We start from the raw sequence: 23152 nt of genomic DNA, 5'->3' as shown, positions 1-23152 counted from the left end.
CCAAACGCTTGTGGCTCTGCGTTTGGTTGATCACCTAACTAGAACTTCTAATACCTAACTAGGAATCACCTAACTAGAATCACCTAACTAGGGCATCCCAAAGCCCTTGGTCAGGAAAACTGAGATAGACACAGTAGATCTTGACCCTCATGGGCCGTTGCGCCACTGGGTTTTTTAATTTTTAATAATTATTTCATTTTTTCGCTATTTGCGAATGATGGGAACCTCGACCAGCGCCAGATCTAGGGGAACATGTCCTGGGCGGCAACTTTTGGGGGACAGCAAAGTCACGGAACTTCTCCCCCCCCCCCCCGTTGAGTTGAAACTTTATGCGCATAAAAATTTGAAGAAAGATAGGTGTGACAGCAGTTTCAAGTTTTTGTAGATCCGGCACTGACCACGATCAGGCCCGTCCTTTTGGGTGAACGGGGGGGGGGGGGATTGATTGACTCCTCAACCCTGGATTTTAGAAACATTTTGATATTAGACATTTTTGCATGTATTTTGTTGTTTTTTCAACAATACCCTTGTCCTTTTTCCGCCGGCAAGTGTTTAAATAACGAACGGGCCTGACCAAGGCCACAAAAATTAAATATCAAGAAAAAAGGGCTTTGTTTAAATACAGAGTATAGGCATTTTTCCAAGGGGCGTACTGAATTTAAGTTTTTGGGAAGGCGAATTGCATTTGCCGAATGAAACTCCAACTTTTGCCGAACAGACGAAAATTGCCGAATAAGGAAATTTTTTGGAGGTCGCAGTGACTTCTCGTCTTCACACCTTGGAACCCTCGCCCCCTCCCCCCTTCCGAAAAAGATTCGTTTTCACCCACAGCTGTAACGTATAAAAGGGGTCCTTTTTTTTTTCCCCCTTGCAGCAGGGACCGCATCCTCCTTTCTCTCAGCTTCCTGTGGTCGCGCTGGGAAACGCAGAACTGGTTTGGAGCAAGTAGATAAACAAAGCAGAAAGAAAAAAAAAAGGGCGAGATAGCAAACAAGCATGAGTGACTCAGCAAACCGCGCCAGGAGAAGGAGCATGCAGGGCGGCTCTCTGGCGTTTCGCTGGAGATTGAAAGATTCTGCATGCATTTAGTAATCTATTAATAGTTAAAATTTGAAATTGTGGTGTGCCCAATGAAGTATATTATGGATTATGGCTGACACAGGAAAAAAAAGGTGAGCTATCCTTTTTTTTCAGTTACTTATACTCTTTGAAATGTATGCTCAAAAATATTGATTGTATTTCTCATCAGTTCGAACCGCTAAATATTTTCGTATATTTACATTGTATTCATTATATTTTTAGGTAGTTTGAGCCTCTTAATCTTTCTACTTTTATCTACTAAATTTCTACTTTTATATTTTATCATACGTTGCGATCAAAATTATTAGCTTAGTATATTGTATCGCCAAATTAAGTATCCCCTTCAATACCCGTTGTAAAAAGTATCAAATATGAAATTATGATCGATTTTCGAAATCTTGAATTTGAAAACTTGTTTCTCATTGTGTTGAAAACAAATGAAGAAAATGACTTTGAACGTTTTTCAAAGCATAGCGATTTTTCTATGTTGGCCGTCTACGCAAAAAATTTCGTGGCGGAAAAGTCGATTAGCGGGCGAGTTCAATACGTAAGTAGACGGGTAGATGTGGCATATCCTGGCAACGTTCCAAATCTTTCTGCGCTAGAAATTTGTTATATTAGTTAATTTTAAATTTCAAAAATGTTGGCATTTTTAGTGACTTGATGCTTATCACGTGTCTAGGTGTGAACTCGTGATATATTTACATAAAATAATTAGTTATTGAAGCAAAAATTAGATATGGCGCTGAAAGATAACGATGGAACATTTTCCTGTGGCTAAAATAGTAGGACGGAATCGTAGAAGACGGCTCGCCAGACAAATTGCATGCAGGTTCGTTTGACTTTCTTGATTTTACATTATTCATCATTCTATCTGTATAACCATCATAAAGTAGAAAATTGTGAGTAAATTTAACTTAAATATCGTAAATAAACTTGTTCGTTGGAATTTCTAGCTTTCGCAATTACATACACAAAAATAAAATGCATGAGAAATAATTTATTTTTTTCTGTGCGGAATATTTTCTTTATTATGTTTGTTTTTCACGGAATCGGTCAAAATGTTAAGCAATTTTTCATGGTTATTTTGAGGCACAGAAAGCTTTGTAGAGTGAAATTCGATGTACCTCATTGCAAAAATTTTGCCAGAATCTCATGTTGAGAAAAAAGTCTGTCGGAACCGGTGAACATTCATCATTTCAAAATGACATTTCCTCCCCCCCTTCCGATATTCGCTTCATGAATTATTTATCGGGTGATTAGAATTCTTTAGTTTTGCCTCCAACGCATATTTGCGTTGGAGAAAATTACCATATTAAAATAGTAATTGGCCTTTTTTTTCCCTTTGGATGTGAGACATTTGAAGCGAGCATTTAGTTAAGTTTCAAATATAAATGGTGGAGGGGTGAAATTGGTTTTAAAAATGCCCTTTGTAACTAACAATTTTTCAAATAATACATAAACTCCTCAAGAAATTTAATCATTTCTTGCTGATTGAGTATATTTTATGTTATGTGCTCTTAGTGGGGTGCCCCAAGTTCAAATTCTTACAAAGCAATCTGAAGAGTTTCACTTGTTGCACTTTTTTTTTAACACCCCATATTTTCTTTTTATATTATCTGCAATTTCAGGTTTCAATATGTTTGCTGTGCATGTTTTTCATCAGCATTGGTAGAATTTTGAATTCTGAGCAAGCATTAAACACGTACAGTTCACCTGCTTTACGTAAAAATTTGCTCGGTTTTCTAATATTTCTATTTTTATCTTTTGGCTAATCGTCTGGCTAAATATCAAATAGCTATCACATAATTTTTGTATGATAGGTAAATTTTCAATCAGACTATGAATTGCGTTTGGATGGCATGGCCGTTTTTAATGAGTTAATTTAAAATTTTTGATATGTAATTAACTGAAGAATGAGGGAATTTATTTCAACATGTAGCTAAATTTGGTCGAAATTAATTTCAAAATTTTAAGAGTATGATTAATTTTACAATTTTAGTGTTTGAAAACTTTCCAGTTATAATTGTTTTAAATTATTAAATTTCAAAAAGATAAAATAATTTGTTTAAAATTCTATCAGTAATAATAAAAATATTTTTTTTTGTAAAAAAAATTCTGTAGTAGTAAGAAATTATAATGTAAAAGTTCAGGGCCCAATACAGGCTGATTTTACTACAATTTCTCTGTACCTTCACAAAAATCTTATTATAATTCAGTACTTTCAAAAAAAATCTGCATTTTAAAATCGAAAACTTGTGTTCTTCTGTTTCAAATAGTTTACTTTAAAATAAAATGATTTACATGAACAATTGCTTAGGAAACAACTTTTTCATAGTATTTTAACTCATTTTTAGCTGCTTTTCGCCAAATTGCATTTATGCAATCTTAAAGAATCAGTTTTGAGGGGTCACTTTTCTGATAATTTCTTGAATTGTGTTGTTCCCTATTGAACTGAGATACAATGGTATTTTTCGTACCTCTTAAATTTTTAGCTCCCCCCCCCTAAAAAAAACTGTTAGAAATAATAGTAGATGACATTTGCACTTTTCAAACTAACGTTTAAGTTGCTCTAATTTTCTTAAAAAAATTAGAATGCCTTTAAAAAAATCACAAAATCAATGCTGATAAAAAATAAACTTTCAGAAAAATAGAATATTGGTGCAATACTTTCACAAAAATAGGTAGTGCGAAAGAAAAACCTGGTTTGGCCGAAGGTTAATCATTTTTAACACCTGGCATTTTTCATTTAGTTGCTTTGGCATAATTTTATGTAAAAAACATAAAGCAAAGTTTTCTACATAATATGTATCGCTATTATCAAATGAGAACTTGGTGTAAAATGACATTGCTCAATTTTTTTTTTAAAGTTAGGCATAAAAATTCGTGATTGTTTATTACAGTAGTCTTGAAAACCCAAGGTAGTTGGGGCTCAATGGGGCCATTTCAGATAACTGAAAACTCTGATTATCCATAACATTTTACAAGATTAATATTTTGCACTATTTGAATGAAAGAAGAGGACGTATTGTCTTCATGAAAAAATTTCACTATAAATTTCCCTTTGAATTAGACAGGTTTCACTGTATTTGAATTTTAAATATAGGGGGGTAAAAAACCCTTAAATTCCAATTAAATTAGGTTTTTTTTTTCCAAGTCTAAATTATAACATCCATTTGTTAGTCATTTACCCCCCCCCCTTCCCCACCCAACAAGGAAGGGGGTAATAAATTTGACATGTGTATCTGTCATAATCAGGCTTGGAGCAATCGTCGATTATGTAATCGCAATCAATAACGTTTTTGTGTAATTATATTCATAACCATAATCTGACAATGCGACGCTTGTAATCGTAATTTTAATCAAGTGTTTCTTATATAATTGTAACTATAATCTAATTTAAGTAATTGTTATTTAGCCTTGTAATCCTGTAATCTTGACTTGTTGAAAGTGAAAACTTTTAAGTTGAGATTACAATGGTATGGAGACGGGGTTGTCCTATTATGTCCATCCCAGAAAAAACCGCCGGAAGAAACAATCCTGGACAAAATGTCATTTTGTCCATTTCGTCCACTTCATCAGTAAACTGAAAGTTTTGAGTAAAAATTTTAAATTTGAAAATAATAAATAATATATAGATTTTTCCTATTCAAGTTACATTTTAATATAAATATATCATACATAAATATGCATTAAACAATTGATTGTAAAATATTTTAAAATAAAAATTAAAAAAGGAAGATCAGTTGAAGTTCATATAAGTGTGTTAATAAATCAAATGTTACATAAATCAAATAAATTATAATAACTTAAAATAAATTATAATGCATGTAATAGCATTTAAAAACAAGCATATCAGCTGTAAATTTTAGGATGTTTATCTGTGATATTGAGGGTTTATTGCCCATAATAAGAGCATTTATAAAATTAAAAACTGGAAATGAAAAGTTTTTAAAGGTTGGAGTTTCAAAACATTAAAAATCATATTAAAAAAAAAAACTATTTAACATTAATAAAAGAAATGTTGGCTTGAAGTGAAATCTGTTTTTGCAATACAAATGTGATGATCAGCAATAGGTTTTGACCAGGCTGTTCCCTAGTCAATTTATTAGTCCCCAATGAAGATAAATGGCAATTTTAAAGCTGTCTACCCTTTTGCCTATTATAGCATCCTCTGGTACTTTTCTGAGTACCCACAACCCTACTAAAGTAGTAATTTTTCTTAATTTGTATGACATTAACATATCCATAAAATGTGCTGAGTACATTAATATTTTACAATGGGGTGACATCAATAAAAACTCAAATATGACAGTTATAAAAATATTTTTAGTCTATATTTTTTTTTTTTTTTTTGTATGTCTCCAAGCATTTCATTTGACTTTCCCATTGAGTTTATTTTCTACTATTGTATATAATAGGCTAATCATGTCCAATAGCTTATTCACATTGTTAAATTTTATTACTTTTTAAGTAAATTATCATCTAAAACTAGCTTCACCAATGTGTTATTAATTTTTTTTTAGATTTATGAAATTCTAAAGCTAATGATTCTATTTTAATTAAATGATTAATTCATAATAGAATATGTATTAGGATAATATACTAACATTATTTCACCATAACAATAAATTTATGTGTAGATATAATCGGTTTATTTTCCGTTTTGTCCAGTTTCTTCCGGTGTCCCGGACTTTTTACAAAAAGTGGACAAAATAGCAACCCTGTATGGAGATGATAAAGAGTTCAATAGAAACCTGACTTCAAGCTTTTTTGTCAAGCCAAAGGTCCTGTTGTTTATGTTTAGGGGTCATTAATGACTGTTTGTAAATAAGGGTCATAAATGAGCCCTATTTGGTTAGTACCCCATAGGCAAGGTGAAATGCAGTCGGTAGGTGTCTTTGATAGGAGCGGTCTCCTCGAATTTTAGCATGGCTCATTAATTTCCCTTTTCATCTGTCAGTGGCAGGCAAACAAGCAAAGCTGCTGCCCTCCGCAAGGGAATAATATCAAAAGTACAAACACATGTTTTCTGACCCTTTCGCATTGAGATTTTAAAAAGTGGACTGATTAGAGCTGACACCACTGTGGTGTTAGTCTGCTCTTTTGCATTTAATTGTCCTTACTCTGTTTTTCTTTTGACATTTTTGGACAATTTCAATTTAATCATACAAAAACCACAAGTTAAAAGTTAGTTTATTATCTTCTTGTTAAAAGCTTATGCATGGACTTAAAATAAAAAATGAAATTGGAAAATTTGTCTGCCCTTTAGAAATTTTCTTTCCTGACCAGGGCACTAGCTCTGGGTGCCCGTGTGATAAATAGGACCTAGTCATCGATATGTATCTGTGTAGTGTGTATGCGTGTTTTTCCCCACAAGTCTAAAATCATAATCTGTGTATCATAATTGTAATCAATTACATTTGTTACATATAATCTTAACATTGCTGTAATTGTAATTGCATTTTGGGCTGAAGATTATAATCATCATTGTTCTCTCAGTTTTCAGGCTTATAATCATAATCAATTACATTTTTTCATAATTGACTCCAAGCCTGGTCATAACTCCTAAACGGATGAACCAATTTTTTTTTTCATTCAAAAAGTTACTTCATTAAAAATGTTCTTAGCTTAATCTTGTGTTAGTAGAACTTTAACTATCAGAGGTGAGAATGTTTAAAAATGCGATTTGTAGCGATTTTACCATTGGAACATAAGGAGAAAATGTGCAATGATTCAATATTTACATTTGCTGCCAGTTTCTATTTGTTAACAATGTCTTCTGATCCGCGAGGTTCACCTTATTTATGAGATCAACTCTCTGGTTAGGATTGTTTTAAAATTTTTAATGTATTAGTTGTTTGTTGTTGATTTAGGGTTTGTATTGTTCTTTATTTTGGTTTTCTGGGCATTCAAAAACAGTGAGACTAAATTCTGTTTGCTGTTTGTAAAGCTGTTCCCAGTTGTGTAATTTCGTGGGCAGGGAACAAATTGGGAGAAATTGGTTAGCGCTGCATTTATGCCGAATTAGAATGCAGAAAATTATTTCTACCCTGTCCAAGTCCAGTAGCAGCTTTAGACTCTTGGGCACGCATCCTACATCTATTAAGCAAGATAGAAATGATTTTTCACATTTTTTTCAAGCATGAATGCTGCACTGTCCTATTCCTCCTCTCCCTTAATTTTAGCAGAGGCTTCTTCTAAGATAAAGACCATCAAATGAGAACAATAAGCAATTGTGATTGCTCAAAAAGGGAAAAAGGGTTGAGAAAAATTGGGGGAGGGGACGGAATTTACGGCATGAACTTAGGGATGGGCACCCCTGCGTCGGTCGGTTGCTTGAAGTACTTGCAGAACAATTTTAGTCAAATGATGTTATATTGCAGAATATCGTCAAGTATTCTGCTTTGGGGCTGGTATGTATCTCATATAAGGCAAAAAGTTTGGTGTAGAATGTTTAAATTTTATTTATACAGCTTGTGCAGTGTTTTGTTGAAGATCTACTTTAACTTCATTTGAGTAGGTTCCAAAGGCATGCGTACACATGTTCTGTGTGGAAAATAAATGTTAATTTTACATATCAAGTTAACATCTCCAAGGCATCCTCAATCCATATTGTGTTGGCAATGAATATTTTGAAACACTTAGTTAATGTTGTTGACACCAACCTCTGAATGCGTTTTGTACAATTTAACTATTAGTTGTGAAATAAATGTAGCAGTTTCAAAAGCTTTTTATTTTCAGATTTCAATGAAAATATTTTTTTAGCAATTAAAAAATAAAACTTAAAATATAAAGAAAGCACCTCCAATTAAGTGGAACCTTGAACATTTAAGCAGGTCTAAACTGCTTTTACAAAAAGAGTGCTACAACTTGAACACAATGTTCTAAATGTTAAAAAATCAGAACTAGTACACATATCATCTTTCCTTGTCCTTTTCCATTTCAACCTTAAATAGCATGTTTCCCCCTAAAATAATAGTCTCATAAGTCTGTATCTGCCAGTCTTTGCCAATCATACCTACTCTATAATAATATTAGTGCTTCTCCCAGGCTTTTTTTAGGAGAGTGCTTACTAATGTTCCATATACATCTCTTTGCACCTTTAAAGATTCAACAAAACTTCATCACAAAAGAATTTTTTTTTCCGAAGGTAATCATACGTGCAAGCCTGACCTTAAAGCAAAACTCTCTTGCTTGATTTGTCCATTAAAACTTGATTTATACTTGATGTTGGCTGGAGAGCACAGAAAGACTCCACTATATGCTGACTGATCCATCTAAAACAGAACGTCAAAGGAAGGAAGTTCTTATAGATTTGTGGCCCATGTATGACCGTTATTTGCCGCCCTCCTCCCCTGACTGAGAAATTAATGTATTTTATGCATTTTGCAAAATATCTTTCGTATAATTTGCATTGATTACAATGTGCCTGGCTGCCAGGGTTTCCACTACAATTGCATTTTTCGCAAAATGCAAAAAGACTATCTCAATTGCAAAAATAAAGCAAAGGATTTTCGTTTCTTTGCACAAACAAAAAATTAATTAAAAAAAAAAGAATGTATGACCTAAGAGAGGAAGCAGCTTGGAACTTAATCTTTTTCAAATCATAAGCCAAGATTTAAAAATTACTATTTAACAATAATACTTAGTCTTTCCGGCATTATGTCCCCCTCAATAACTTGTGGCCGCTCTACAGCAAAAACTACCACATGAAATCTAACAAAATTTGGTACACATACGTGCCCCTATGTGAACTTGTGCCCAGTAGTTTTTTAAAAACACAATAGGCTATCTTCGGTGAAGTGAAAGGAAATTATTTAGTTAGGATCCCTTCCTTCGCATTTTCTAGGCTAAGTCCCTATCTTTTATCTGTTTTGAAAAAAAATAAAACGAAGTAGCTATTGCATTTCTTTTCTTTAAATTGGGAGGTCAGGAGTGGGGGGGGGGGGGGGGGGCTATTCCTCCACCTAATGTAAGTGACTCTTTACTGAATAGGCCAACTAAGCCATGATCTAGAGCCTCGGCTATTTGGAGGCCCCCCCAAATGGCGAAAACTGTTTTAGCAAATGTCTAAAAATGTAATGTTTGATTATAAATGGCCCCAAAAAAGTGTTTGGTTAACCACCTCTGATATTTTACTCAGGGGTCCCTAAGCCAATTGGTGTGTGGTTCCAGAACCAATATAAGCATTTACGAGGTCTGTAAATTAAGTAATGAGACTGATTTTTTTAAAATTTTTTATTCAAAAATAATTACAATTCTATATTGTCACCTTCAAAATAACTTCCTTCTGAGGCCACACAGCGCTGGATACGTTTCTTCCACTCCTCATAGCAGTGCCGGAACTCCGATACTGGAATAACCTTCAGCTGGTCGGTTACAGCCGTTTGAATGTTTTCGACTGTCCCAAAATGATTTCCCTTGAGGAGATTTTTCAACTTTGGGAAGAGAAAAAAGTCACAAGGACTCAAGTCAGGCCTTCCTGATGTTCTTCTGGTCTTGCAAAAGGTTTTTTGGAACCATTTTTGCGCAGATTTTTCTCATCCCCAATTCATTGGTCAAAATTTGAACGGTGGTGTGAGTCAAATTTAACTCTTCCCCGATCATTCTGACTGTCAAACGACGATCTGAACGCACAAGATCCCGGATTCTGTCAACATTTTCATCTGTTCTTGAAGATGAAGGCCTTCCGCTTTGCGGTTCATCCTCAATCGACTCTCTTCCTTCTGAAAATGCCTTAAACCACCGAAAATCCTGGGCTCTTGACAAAACACTATCTCCGTAGGCCTGCTGAAGTTTAAGAAGAGTTTCGGTAGCACTGTGCCCAAGTCTGAAGCAAAACCTGATAGCACAAGAATCGATTGCTCGAAATTGATGTCATTCATTTTTAGAACACAATAGAAAAAACTGTTTCAAAAAAACAATCGCTACACACAACCAAATGACTCGAGCGAGGTCAAACTCGTACTGAAGGTGGATAACATGTTCAGGGTGGCGACAGATCAGGGAAATCAGGGAGATCAGGGAAAAGTCAGGGAACTTTATTAATCAGGGAAATATCAGGGAATTTTGAAAAAATAACAAAAAATCAGGGAAAATTTATTTTATGAAGAAATTTTTTTTTGCTTTACAAAATTAAGTACTCTAATTCCCTATGCATTTTCTGCCAATGATCTGTTAAAAAAAAAAGTAAAATTAATGCGGTGTGATTATACACTGCCGCATATTTGTGCATCTTTTTTCCTCAACGTCAAAGTATTGAATCTTACTTATTAACCAAAGGATGAACTTCCTAAGATTGCTTCTGTGTCTGTAAGGTTATTTATTTTACCTAGCTTGAAATTTCCTTTTACGCTTTCAATGCTACGTAAAATAAACAACCATACAGGCAAAGAGGAAGCCCTCATTAATGCCTTAGCTTCTTTGCCTTTATTCCTTTGTCTTGAAGTGATTAGCGTGATGTAATCACGATCTCAAGAAGAAATCTTTGGTTTTTGAATTAATACTATAAAAGCTTAAAAGTTATCATTTCTTTGCATTTTCAATTTAATTGCTAAAACTGAACTTCATGGGTGCAAGACCTTCCGTTTCAGGACGGATTTCCGTCTTGACAAAATTTCCGAGACGGAGGTCGGGACGGAAAGAAATTCAATGACTTTCTTTTAATTTTGAATGAAAAAAGAAAAAGTGAGTGTTTGAAAAATATGTTTTAATATTACTAGACCGTTCCATAACCACGAATTTACATCGACATTCTCTCGGTTTTCCGCCATGTGCTTGTTTTGTTTGCAACGTGCTTTTGGAGGAGTGGCTTTTCGGCTCGCGCCATTTGACTTTTTTTAAGTATAGCTTTATTTCCAACTCGCTGCATTGCAGACCGAGGAGTTGCTCGCTATTCTCCCTGATTTTTTGAAGCAATCGGCTCTAATTGAAAATTTAGCCTTTTCTCATGCTATTTTCGATCATTATTTCGTTTTTTTCATTTGTGTTTTTTTTTTTTCAAACTTTACACGCATAAATGAAAATTATGTACGCTCTTAAAATGTCTTAAGAGTTGAATCTGCATCACCGATTGAGAGTGATTGCTGACAAGATGAAATATTTTCGCCACAGCAAAGGGCGTCCACATACCAGGTAAAACAGAAACTATCAAGGATTTTGAAGATTTTAATGAAAATGGGAATTTTGGAAATAATCGGGGGGGGGGGGGAGATTTCAAGCTGGTTGCAAACACCGATGGGCAAACCGTTCCTGCATTTTTGACAATGACTTGAGGAATCACTAAACTCTAATGTCATTGATTCGAACACTTGCTAGAATGGAAATATGGGTGGGGGGAGGGAGAGAAAGGAAAGGAGAAAAATATTGGCAGCAGGAGTTTGCGAAAAAACGCTGCTCTTGCAAAGAGGGTAATCTGTCCGCAAATTAACCCACGATACTGAGGTCTTAAAACGTTGATATCTTGGACAATCTAGGGGGGGGGGGGGTACTCACGGGTTACAGTATAAAATATCGAAAAACTGAATTGAAAATATTTTTGAAGCTAGGAGTGGTTCAATATTTCTCCAGTGCAAACTCTTAAAAATTTAAAAGTCAAAAAGTTTTAGGCTGTCTCTAATGATATAAAAGTGGGTTTTAAAAAGAATCGAAGACTGGAGTCTTAAAAACACTAATTTAGGCAATCTTTGGTAAATTTATGAGAGATGGTTTTGGTGTTCTAACATGAAAATGTTTTGTAGCTGATGTATTAAAAACTATTTGAGGCTATACTTAAATGACTTAAGTTAAAGGGCATTTGCGACCCTCTCCCAAAAACTGTTTGTAATTGAAGTCTTAAATCTTTTAGGCTGTCTTTGGCAATGTCAAGAGGGAGGGAGGGGGCTCTCTTTAGACGAAACTCCGAAACTGGAGTCTTAAAAGCGCAACTTTGGACCGTCTTGGGGTTCGGGGTTCTCCTTTCCCAAAAAATATTCAAAGCTGAAATATTCAGAACTCAGCTTTAGGTAATCTTTGGAAGACTTAAGAAGAGGGAATTCGAAGGCTTTCTCTCAATACGTTTCAGAATTTAAATTCTTAAATCTTCGGTGATGAAAAGGGGAAACCGCAAATTTTAGTAAAATTTAATGAACTTAGAGGAAAGAGTTCGGGGGGGGGGGGGGGGGGGGGTCTCTCTCTCCGAAGTATTGAAATGCTATTTTGGCTATTTTTGAGTGAGTTAAGAGTTAGGGAATTCAGGGGTCTTTCTCGAAACATTTTCGAAATTGAAGTCTTAAAACTTTGGGTTGTCTTTGGCGATGTTTGGAAGGGAGTTGCTCTCTCAATAGAAAAATAAATCTTAAACAAAAACTTGCACTGCGTTTAGTAAACACAATGAGAGGGGGGGGGGTATTCCGCACCCCCAGTCCGAAACATTTTAGTTTCTAAAATTTTAAGAGCTTTCTTTTGGGCTATCTTTGGATGACTTAAGGGGGAAGGGTGTAGGAATATTTTTTCAAAAAGTTTCCAAAATTAAAGTATTAAAATTTTTAGGCGGTCATAAATAATGCTTATAGGTAAGAGGAGTGCTATTCCTACAAAAAATTTAGAAAGTGAAGCCTTAAAAATTGAAATTTAGGACATTTGTGGTGAACTCAGAGGAAGGGGTTCGGGAGTTCTCTTCCGAAAATTCTCTGATGCTGAAATATTTAAAGCGCCACTTTAGGCTATATTTGAGTGCCTTAAGAGGGATGCGATTCGGGAACCCTGCCTGGAGTTAGGATTCAGTTCCCCTATTTCTTTTTTAATTAATGAATGTTGGAAAGGGTACCTTATTTAAAAAATATATCTACTTCACTGAAGCGATTTTTTTATTGCTAATTTCACCACCTGCTATCTTATAAAAGAATTCTTTTTCAAATGAAGACTGTGGGGGAATGGTGACAGTTCATTATCATTAGTCGGCCTTACCCTTCCCCCACCTTTCCTTTTTTTCTAGTTTGTTGGCGCTACGTTGGGTAGACTTTCGAATCAGAACTGATTTATGTTGCAAAAGTGAAAATCTTATGTCCTAAGCGATTTTATTGCTACAACAAAAATATTTAGGATCGGCAAAAAACTAATGATGGGGTGCTGCAAACGCTTTTACCCCTTACATTATCCAACATCATCTAAAATTTGCGTTTTTGAAACTTCAATTTCGATATATTGCCGAAGGAGGGTTCCTGAAATCCATCCCTTCAATAGTGCATTCAAAAAGCGTATAAAGGTTATGAAATTTAAATTACAATTTCCTTTTTAAGTCTTCGATTTCGGGAAAGCCCATAGCGTCCCCCCCCCCTCTTTCTCTACTATTTTTTGAAGGTTGCCCAATATTGTGATTTTGGGACTATCAGTTTGAAATAATTGATGTAAGAGTCCCTGAACCCCTCCTTTCCCTGAACTTTACCAAAATGGCCTACCACAGCGTTTTTTGGACTTCAATTTGAAAAAACTTTTGGGGGAGAGCCCCCAGACCCCCCCCCCCCTTATTGCCGGATTTTAGATTTTTTGGAATTATGATGTCAAAACACTTAAATATTACAATTTTAAGGCTTAAAATTTAAATCGAATAGATTCCAAAACTTGCATTGTTAAAATCTGCAACATTTATACATACAAATTTTTCCTTAAGCCCACATGCGGGCGGGGGGAGGGGGGAGCTGAAAATATTTTCCGTCTTGAACACATCACCAAACTTGCACCCATGCTGAACTTTCAAGAAAAAAAACTTCGTTTTTTGCCGTTATACTATTTGTTGCCACTGCAGATTATAAAGGTTTTCTTTTCTTCAGACTTAAGTGATTCTTTAATTTTATAACCAAGTTGTATTCTTTTATATGTTTTGAAATTAACTAATTGCTTTTTTTTTCTTGCATTTCTAAGTTTTTTTGTTACAAAAGCAATCTAAGATTTTTTTTTCATTACATACTGAAATGATTTTAAATAGAGTTAACTTGTGTACTTAAGTAATTTTTTTTTATTGTTAAAATGCTGTATTCATTCATTAAAACCAACCTATGTTCTTGATTAGAGAAAAGCTCCCTATGAATGGATGTCAAATGGTTTCATCTGTTTTGCATAAATATTCTATTCTTTCACTATTACTTGTTATTCTTGCAACAATTATTATACTGTTTGAAAACTTAGTTCAAAATGACTTTAATTACTTTTTAGTTCTATCTTAAATACACATATGGTTTTAAGAGTAATTTTAATAGTTTCTTAAAATTCTCATGCTAAGTGGTTTCTGGAAGTGAAGTATTTTTTTAAATTTTCTATAATCTTTCCATTGTAGAAAAATTTAATGTACTGTTTTGTAGGTCCTCCCCCCCCAAAGATTGACTTGATATATTTTTTAACCATTTTATTAAAAAAAAGTAACATCTTTTGAAAATATATCTTTAGTTCAACAACTTTACACAGCTTAAAACGTTAAAAATACTACGTTTTATACAGATATACAATGGATTTCAAGTAGAGCAAAGAAAGAAAACCATTATCATTGGTAACGTAAATCAGGGAAATTTGGTGAACTTAATCAGAGAAATCAGGGAAAAGTCAGGGAACTTTTTTTCACAGTTCCTGTCGCCACCCTGATGTTCCTCTGCCGCCCTACCAAGCCCTGCGCTTCCAGTGTTGCCAGATCAAATGCAACGTCGCCAGTCTCATTACTTAATTTACAGACCTCGTATAACTCAGTTTGATCTACGGAACATTTAATAAAATTGAGCTAAAACCAAAGCTCAAAAATTGTCGAACAGTTGATTCTGCTCCCCCCCCCCAGTCTAGATCCTACCCAAAAACCATCTCTTGGCTGTCTTACCGAGCTCTGGATGGGGCAGGACTTTTCTCTTCTTTCTGTGGCGGGCTGGGCGCCATCGATTGGACTTTCATCAATTGGGCACCGAGCATTTTGAACGCCGAGCACATTCATTCCCAATGTTTCCGGTGCCCAATCTTCCTAGACTGGGCAGGTGATGGCTCAGGGAGGGCAATATAATACTTTCTGCACCAAGCCAAGGTTTGATTTTCGCGCATAGAAGTTGGAAAGTGGAGCCCCCCCTTCTCTCTGCTCAGGGCCTGTTTACTGGATAGGCCAACTAGGCTGTGACCCTGATATTTGAGGACCCAAAATGGCTAAATTGTAACATTTGGCTACATGAGAGCCTCGAAAACGTGTTTTACCAAGGGTCTCCTATACCTTAATTGGGAGCCCTAATAAATAGATTCTGGGGTTCTAGCGGGGCCCCATTACGTTCTTAAGTATCATAAAATTAATGAATTCTATGACGTTTTCTTTTTAACGCTCTTATATTTAAGCTTTTTTAACCAAGTTTGATACACAGAAAAATTTCATAAAATTAAATGAAAACAAAGATCAAAAACTTTTGGGCGCCTTCCGACTCTGGGGCCCACCTGCATTGCAGGATCTTGCGGTACGTAGTTAAGCTACTGTTACTCAACATTGTAATATATGTGAGACTTTATATTGCTAACTAGCCACCTGCTGTGACCAGCTGGTTCGTCTTTTTATGCTATTAGCCTTTACATGCAAGCAGCCGCTTACGGCGGCTGTTTGGCTTACTTGTCATTCACCATTTTACGCCAAGTTTGCCGCCGTCGGCAGCTGTTTAAAAAAATTGGCGGCAGTATGAATCAATCTCCATCTATATTAATTTGAATAAAATATTTTCAATATCTATCTCCAGTACCATCGTTTGTAATTTTTCCAAAGGAAGGGGAGAGGGCAAAGGGTGTACTCTCAATGCAAATTTTGTCGGAAAATAAGAAAAAGCATTTTCATGTGGAAGCATTATTTTTTCAAAATCGTGGAGGGGAGTGGGACTATTGACCCCTGTTGAAGTTCCTTAAATGGCAGACTTGTCTATCTCTTGCTGTCCATCGACCAAAACGACCTTTATATTTATCTATCTGTAGATCTATGCATATCTACCTTTCATGTAAATTAACAATTATTTTTCAATGAAAAAAGTATTACTTGGAAAAAAACTTTTTTGTGCGTTCAATACTATCTACCTATTCGATCCATCTCTACATTTTCTGGTTAACAAAATGTCGGGGGGGGGGGGGGGAGAGAAACAAATGAAATCCCCCGAAGAAAATAAAAACGAAAAATCCTTTGAAAGGAAGAAAAAAAAGCAAGGTAATTCACTGAGATCAGGTGGGCCCGTTACTTCATATTCGAAGCCATCACAGCAGACAGTAGATCTTCGGTGAAGCGAGAGCTCACATCTTCGTTCTGTATTTAAAAAATTGTAAAAAAAAAAACCTCGCACATTTTTAAAAACTTTTTTTTTCCTGAAGAGGGTGACGTGTTCTCACTATCACACATTTAAATTTTAGAAAAGAGGCTTTCATACATTTTGCAGGCTCAGTTTCGAGAAGAAGTAAACCCGGGAAAATATTCAAAATAAAGGTTTTTCAAAAATTCATAAAAAATATAAAAATTGCTTTTTTTTTTGAATTTTTTTATTCATCATATTTAAAATTAAATTTCCAGCACTGTAGTACAGAAACTTTGTCTGGCGCAATGGTTCAGGATCTGTGAGTTAAAAAGTACCAAAAAAGTGCAAAAAATAAATAAATAAATAAATAAAACATTAAACTTTTTTCTAATTAAAATATCAAAAATCGAAGCCTGAGGTGCACATCTTTGGTTTAAATTGCACTAGTATACCAAATTTCATCTTTCTAGGCCTTACCATTTTCCCGGCAAGGCGCCACACACACACAAACAAACATCTTATTTTATTATATGTATAGATAAGAATTTGTAAAGTACCTAAACCCTCTCCATTCTCATTAACTTAATTTGCATGTATCAGCGGTCTGTAAGTCTACAAGCTCCTACTGCATGCTTTCAGAAACTTTATCAACTGAACTTTGTAGGGGGTCTCCAAATAATTTAATCGGAATGTTTTTGAATAGCCATTAAAATATCCATTTGCCAAGTGGTGAGTACACAAATGAGGGAGGGGGCTGGAGAAATGATTGAAAAAAATTTTTGTATTTATTTTTAAAATCAGGTTCTTATTGTTGCTAAATATGATTTGCATTGTGTCCTATTTCAGAAATAATAAAAAATATTTTTGAAAGCTGATGCTAAAAGATTGCTGAAAAATTACAGAAATAATTTCATTATGCTCCACACGTGACATTGAGGAGAAAAGATATAAAAACATACCAAAATTATAAGACATTCAACATATAAAAGCTAACTAAGTAGGATTTTTAACATTTATGTTCGAAGGCTTGGGCACTGAAATATAAAAAAATATGTTGTATTTTTCCAGGTAGGAAAAAATGAAATCGTTTTTTTCTTTCTTTCAAAGCATGGTGGTCAGTAAGCCATAAGGGTCTTGAAGTCCTGAAATCTTTTTTCAAATAAATTTTAGAGCATTTTGATTTAGTGTGTGTAACTTATAGTTTTTGCTGGAGAAATTTTTCTTTTTTCTTTCCCTCTCCTGAGCATTTTTTCCTCCCCCCACCACAATAACTTTCAAAGTGCTTGAAAGCTGTCTTTAACATCAAATCATGCGCACTCCAATGAAACAACAAAAGGGTTGAAGACCATTCTTCGCTAGTGCTACAGCCTGTTGCAGGCCAAGACCGTCTCTTAAAGTCTTTCTCACCTAACCCTATCCCCTGCAATGGCTCTCCATCGGTTCACTCCTACTGTCTTTAAGTCCATTTCTATCTCATCCAGCCATCTGACAGGGGGCCTCCCTCTTCGGCACTTTTTCTTCAATGTTGGAGAAGGTGATTCTTTTTTTGTGGGAAACGCATCTGCATATTGAAATATGTGGCCCAGCCACCTAATGCGAGATGCCTTTATAACCTGTAAGATATTAGGTTCACCATACTTTTTGTAAATTTCATGGTTATAAGCTCTTCTCCAGCAGTTATCTTGTTTTATTGGTCCAAAAATCTTGCTTAGAATTTTTCTCTCAAAAATCAATAAAAGCTCTTCTTCTGCCCTGTTGAGAGCCCAACATTCACTCCCATACAGGGCAACAGATCTTATCAATGTTTTATATAGAATTATTTTAGTTTTAATACCAATGTAATTTGAATTTAATTGGTTTTTAAGGTCATAGAAGCACTTATTAGTCATGCATAGCCTGTTTTTAATCTCAATATATAGATAGATCATTGCAGCTTGAGATCACTGTGCCCAGGCATTTAAACTGCTTGACATTCTCAAATGTATAGTTGTTTACTTTCAGAGGGGCTGTATCTACGTTTCCGGTTGATGGAATCGTAAATTTAGTTTTATTTTCATTGATGGTTAGACCTATCTTGCTGCATTCTCAAGCAAGATAAAGCTTCAACAATAGCTTGCTTAGTTCGCCCAGTAATATCAATGTCATCCGCAAAAGGAAGCAGTTGGACTGTTCTTTGTAGTATGGTTCCGCTAGGATTTAATTCAGAGCCTCAAACTGCTCTTTCTAGAGCCAAGTTGAACAGGAGGCACGAGAGAGCATCACCTTGTCGTAAACCCCTCTCAGTATGGAAAGGTTTTGAGAGATGCAATATAATTTTAATTCTCCATTCTAAAGTAAGGTTTATTAGTTTTATTGGTATAGTTGAAGACCACTACAGTAATGAAAAATATACTAATTGTGTTTATGGGCATATTTTTTTTTAATGCTAATCCTCTTTCCACCCCAACATAATTAAGGTATAAAAGAAAATGTCCAATAATGCAGTAAAGACATACACATATGTAACATTTTTTATTTGTATACAGTCCAAGCTTTTAACTCGAATATTCCTTTATGTCAAAGTTTTCATCGGATCCCAAACCCTTGAGACTGTTGTAAAAACTTCCCATAACTCAAACGTTTTAGCCGGTCCCTTGGAACTTTGAGTTACCGAGAGTTGACTGTAGCTCGAAATCATCATGTGCTTAACCCCCCCCCCCCGCTCAAATAAAAGTCGTTTCACAACTGATTTATTAATGTAAAGCAGAGGTTCTCAGCAAAAATCCATCAACTTTTTAAAAGCTTTGGCCACATGATGCACATACATTAACACAAACAACTAAGCACTTACTATACCTTCCACACATATGATCGATGCATTGAAGACGATTGTGATTGTAGCAGTCAACTGTGCAGCAAAAAATACCTTCAAAATGCTTGTGACAATTCTTGCTGATTCTTATGTAAAATGACCCCAGAAAACCGAATAACATGAATGTTTTGCCCCCATCATGTACTACTTTTTAAAAATGGCACCCCACCCCCCATTTTTAAAAATTTTCGATAATTTTATAATTATTTAGAGGGAAAAGGGATTGTTATATTAGTCATTAAAACTTTTCTGAGGGGCTAGAGTGATGCAAAGTTCAAAAGCATGAACATTTCGAGCAAGTCAGGTTCATTGGTGCTTTCCCCCCGAAATTATTTTTCATCAAAACCGCTCTTCTTTTTCCAGGGGTGTGTTTTGCAATTTTTCACTTTTTTCCAGCATAAAATCAGAGTATAGGACTCATCCCTATGAACCCCATGTTCAAAAAAAATTTCAAGTTTGTAAAAAAATATTAAATAAGTATCTCATTTTTCATACTCAGAGTCGTATATCTCACATCTTGAGTAAAGAACGTTCGATTAAGCTTAGAACCTTAAACTTTACCTGTAGAATTAAACGTGCCTTCTCAAAAAAAATTATTAAAAATGAACTTTGGTATGATTATAAAGTTGCACTACCGTATATATTTGTTTCTGGAAATGTATCAGCTTCATTGTATATCACTTCTTGATATAGTGAAAAACAATGAGGGCTGTGCATAATCAGAAATATAAATATTCATTAATGCTATAATATAAGCATACGGGTCAATCCATGTCAGTTCAACCACACCCCAACATCCACCGAAACTTTGTATACTTCTACTTTTCATAGTCCTAAGTAACCTCCTAAAGTATTTCTTCTCTATTAAAAATAGTTTTTATTTTTTGACCCTTCAAAGTTTTGTGATTTTACGTTAGTTGTCATTTAGTTTTCTCGGAATGAACAGCAGCTGTTTGCAAAAAAAAATTATTTCTCAATAACTAAAGTTAAAAAATTTTTGAAAATTTTTATATTATATATTAAGATTTCAAGTATTTCAGAAAAAATATGTCAAAAATCTAAATTTATATTCAACAATTTTAATAAATTAACAAATGGAAAAATTAAAAAAAATTTCAATAAAAAAAAGATTGTCAAAATTTTAATTTTTTGGCATGAGGGTCTAAATTAAAATGATTTATATATATTTTTTAATGATCATTAACATGTGTGCTAACATATAAAATGAAAATCTTTAGGGGACTTTGAGGGATTCTGCCCCCCCCCCCCCTCTGTTCCCTATTTTGAAAAATGAAAAAAAGTTGATCGTAATATTACAAACTAAGTTAATAATTGCATTAAAGAAAATTTAAATATTGAAATACATTGGTGTTTGAACTTAAATGTTAACATTTAAATACTCAAGATTTTTTTGAATTGAAAATAAATTAATAATAAACAATAAAAATAAGATATTGTGAAATTCGAACTCTTCTACAATTTATGCATAATAGAAATTATTGTTGAACTTAGGACAACATAGAAATTAAAACTTTTTATCTAATTCTAATTTATAATTATGTAATTTATACAAAGTATTAAAAATCCTACAAATACCGGCTCATAGTTCTTAAGTTCCTTTTATTTTATGTCTGTTTTTCATCTTTTCTACTAAGAAGATTAGAAAAAAAGTATGTCATTCTAGTTGTTGTGTGTGGTGGTTCTACAGTACATCATCAGATCTAGGCCAAATACAAGTAAAAATTCCATATCTGTTCAGTAATGATTTTTCTAAGCAACTGGGCAAAGAACAGACTAAAAGACATATTCAAAGCTAGGCGCTACTAGTTTGCAAAGTTTTTACCTAACTTGTGCAATAATGAAACTGAAACTTCGATTTGTTTCTCTCTCATCCAATGGAATAACCCAGAAAAGTTTTGGTTTAACTTAGCAATTTATTGGGTATGAGTTTAAAAGGGTCACCATAGCCCAAAATGTTTACAATTAAGGCTTTGCAACAATCTCATTTGACCCTAAAAGTGTGTTTTGTTATCTTGAGTGTTTCTATGATCATAAATGGATCCTAATAACCTGGCATTTGTACAAATGACAGGTATTTTTATTTTACACTTCACTAGTAATTTTTTTTAGATATTTTGTTTTCTTTCCGATATATTTGTCTGTCACCTCCCTAACGTTATGGTTACTTTACTAGCTCCCAAAAAGGAACAGCTGGTATTACATGACAGCTGATCAGCAAGCTGTATGGTTTACATTTATAGTTGTTTATATTATGACTGTGAGATTGGTAACTACTTTTTATTTAAAAGACTTTCTTTTTCTCGATTCCTTTTTCAACTGCTACATTAGTTTTATCAAGGGCAGTATGTTCTTTTATAAGCCACTTTTCATTTTGTACAAATGATTTACGCCCAATCCAAAGTTGCGGGTGTGACATTTACACTAACTAAATTAGTCATCAGCAAAAATATTTTAGAGTATAGGTTTCAATTTTTATATTTTTCAATAAAGATCACTTGATGCCAATTTGCAAGTTGATTGATATTTTATTTATTTTTTAAAAAATTAATTTCTACCCGTTGCGGGTGTGACATAAAAAGGATATGCATTTTCACCTTGTGATCAAAACATTCAAAACTCTGTGAATTATATCAACTGATCGAACTGGTTTTTTTTTATGTTAGACAGTAATACTTAACTAATTATTCTATACAGAAATTTAGATACTCACTCAATTAGTTTCACTGTAAAAAATATTCAAAGTTGCCGTTGCGGGTGTGACACCCCGTTGCGGGTGTGACTTGTGTGGCCAATAAAATAACAACATACACAAATAGTTATCAATCAGACATTTTATGATTAGTACAGTAATAAATAAGAGAAATTGCAGATAACTAAGGAATTTTTTTTTACATAAATCTCATTTCCAATCTAGAATTGATGATTTCAGGGGGTGTTAGTTTTCTTATTACAATGTTCTGTGTCTTCCATGATATGTCTGACTGATTGGGCCAGATGTATACATGTTCAGAAGGTTTTTTTTCCAAGTATTCTACTTGTATGTCTTCTCCATCTATTTGCTTGATTTGACCATTTTTTTTTTCTTTGAGGTAGAAAACAAAACTAATTCTACAAAATCTCCAATAGCATTTATATTACCAAGGGAGATCGTTTCCGATTGAGGCAGCAATGAAACTATCTTCAGTGCACTTTCTGCAGTTAGTGCCTGCCACTTGAATTGTACCCATATCGATTGGTACAACATGGTGTACCGATTGTAAGTTTGGTATAGCTTTGTACAAGACAGCAGGGCAATTCCACCGTTACGGACGTAACAATCACAGACTTTAAACACACATAATTTCAATTTGGTTTCATAAAGAGCTACAATTTTTTTTTCTGTTGTATAGTTTGGTGTTATTAATGCTATCAAAAATTTGGGTGCAGATTGCTTTATTAGAAAAAGTGACAAAAATTAAAAACTGCCTGTTACGGACGTAACTCAGAAAACAGCAAAATGTATACATTGCCATACAATTGCCAATATTCCTGTGAATTATTCATAGATTTCTAAAATTTTCTTTGAAGTACTTGTTCTTGAGATTTCAAGCTTTCTAAAACCATAAAGTTTTCATGGATATTGTTTGGAAAATTTATGATAGAAATTTATATATTTGTTACGGACGTAACAAAAAAGTGTTACGGACGTAACATGTCTGATATGGTAATTGCCAAAGCAAATAAAAGCTTGTGTATACTAATAAGTTTTGTTAAGAGAGTGCAATGGTCTAGATTAACACATTATTATGCCCATTTAAGTTACACTTTAATAGTTTTTAAAGATTTGCGGAGGTAGGGAGCATCTCCCATGCATATACTAACCACCATGTAAATAAATATAAAATATAAATTGGTGCGTCATAAAAAGTGCAATTATCCAAGGGGAAATTAAACA

General features: G+C 34.1%; 1 long non-coding RNA gene across 1 annotated transcript in view; it reads left to right on the top strand.

The window, feature by feature from the left end:
- Positions 1 to 1025: 1025 nt before the first annotated feature.
- The window catches only part of LOC129231596 (uncharacterized), a 195543-nt gene continuing 173416 nt past the window's right edge, over positions 1026 to 23152 (top strand). The window contains exon 1 of the long non-coding RNA XR_008581274.1: positions 1026 to 1172. This is a non-coding gene — a long non-coding RNA (uncharacterized LOC129231596). The remainder of the gene's footprint in view (positions 1173 to 23152) is intronic.

This window comes from Uloborus diversus, chromosome 10, assembly GCF_026930045.1.
Source record: "Uloborus diversus isolate 005 chromosome 10, Udiv.v.3.1, whole genome shotgun sequence".
Lineage (NCBI taxonomy): Eukaryota > Metazoa > Arthropoda > Arachnida > Araneae > Uloboridae > Uloborus > Uloborus diversus.
Note: the sequence above shows the minus strand (reverse complement) of the source record. Positions and strands in the feature narration are given on the sequence as shown.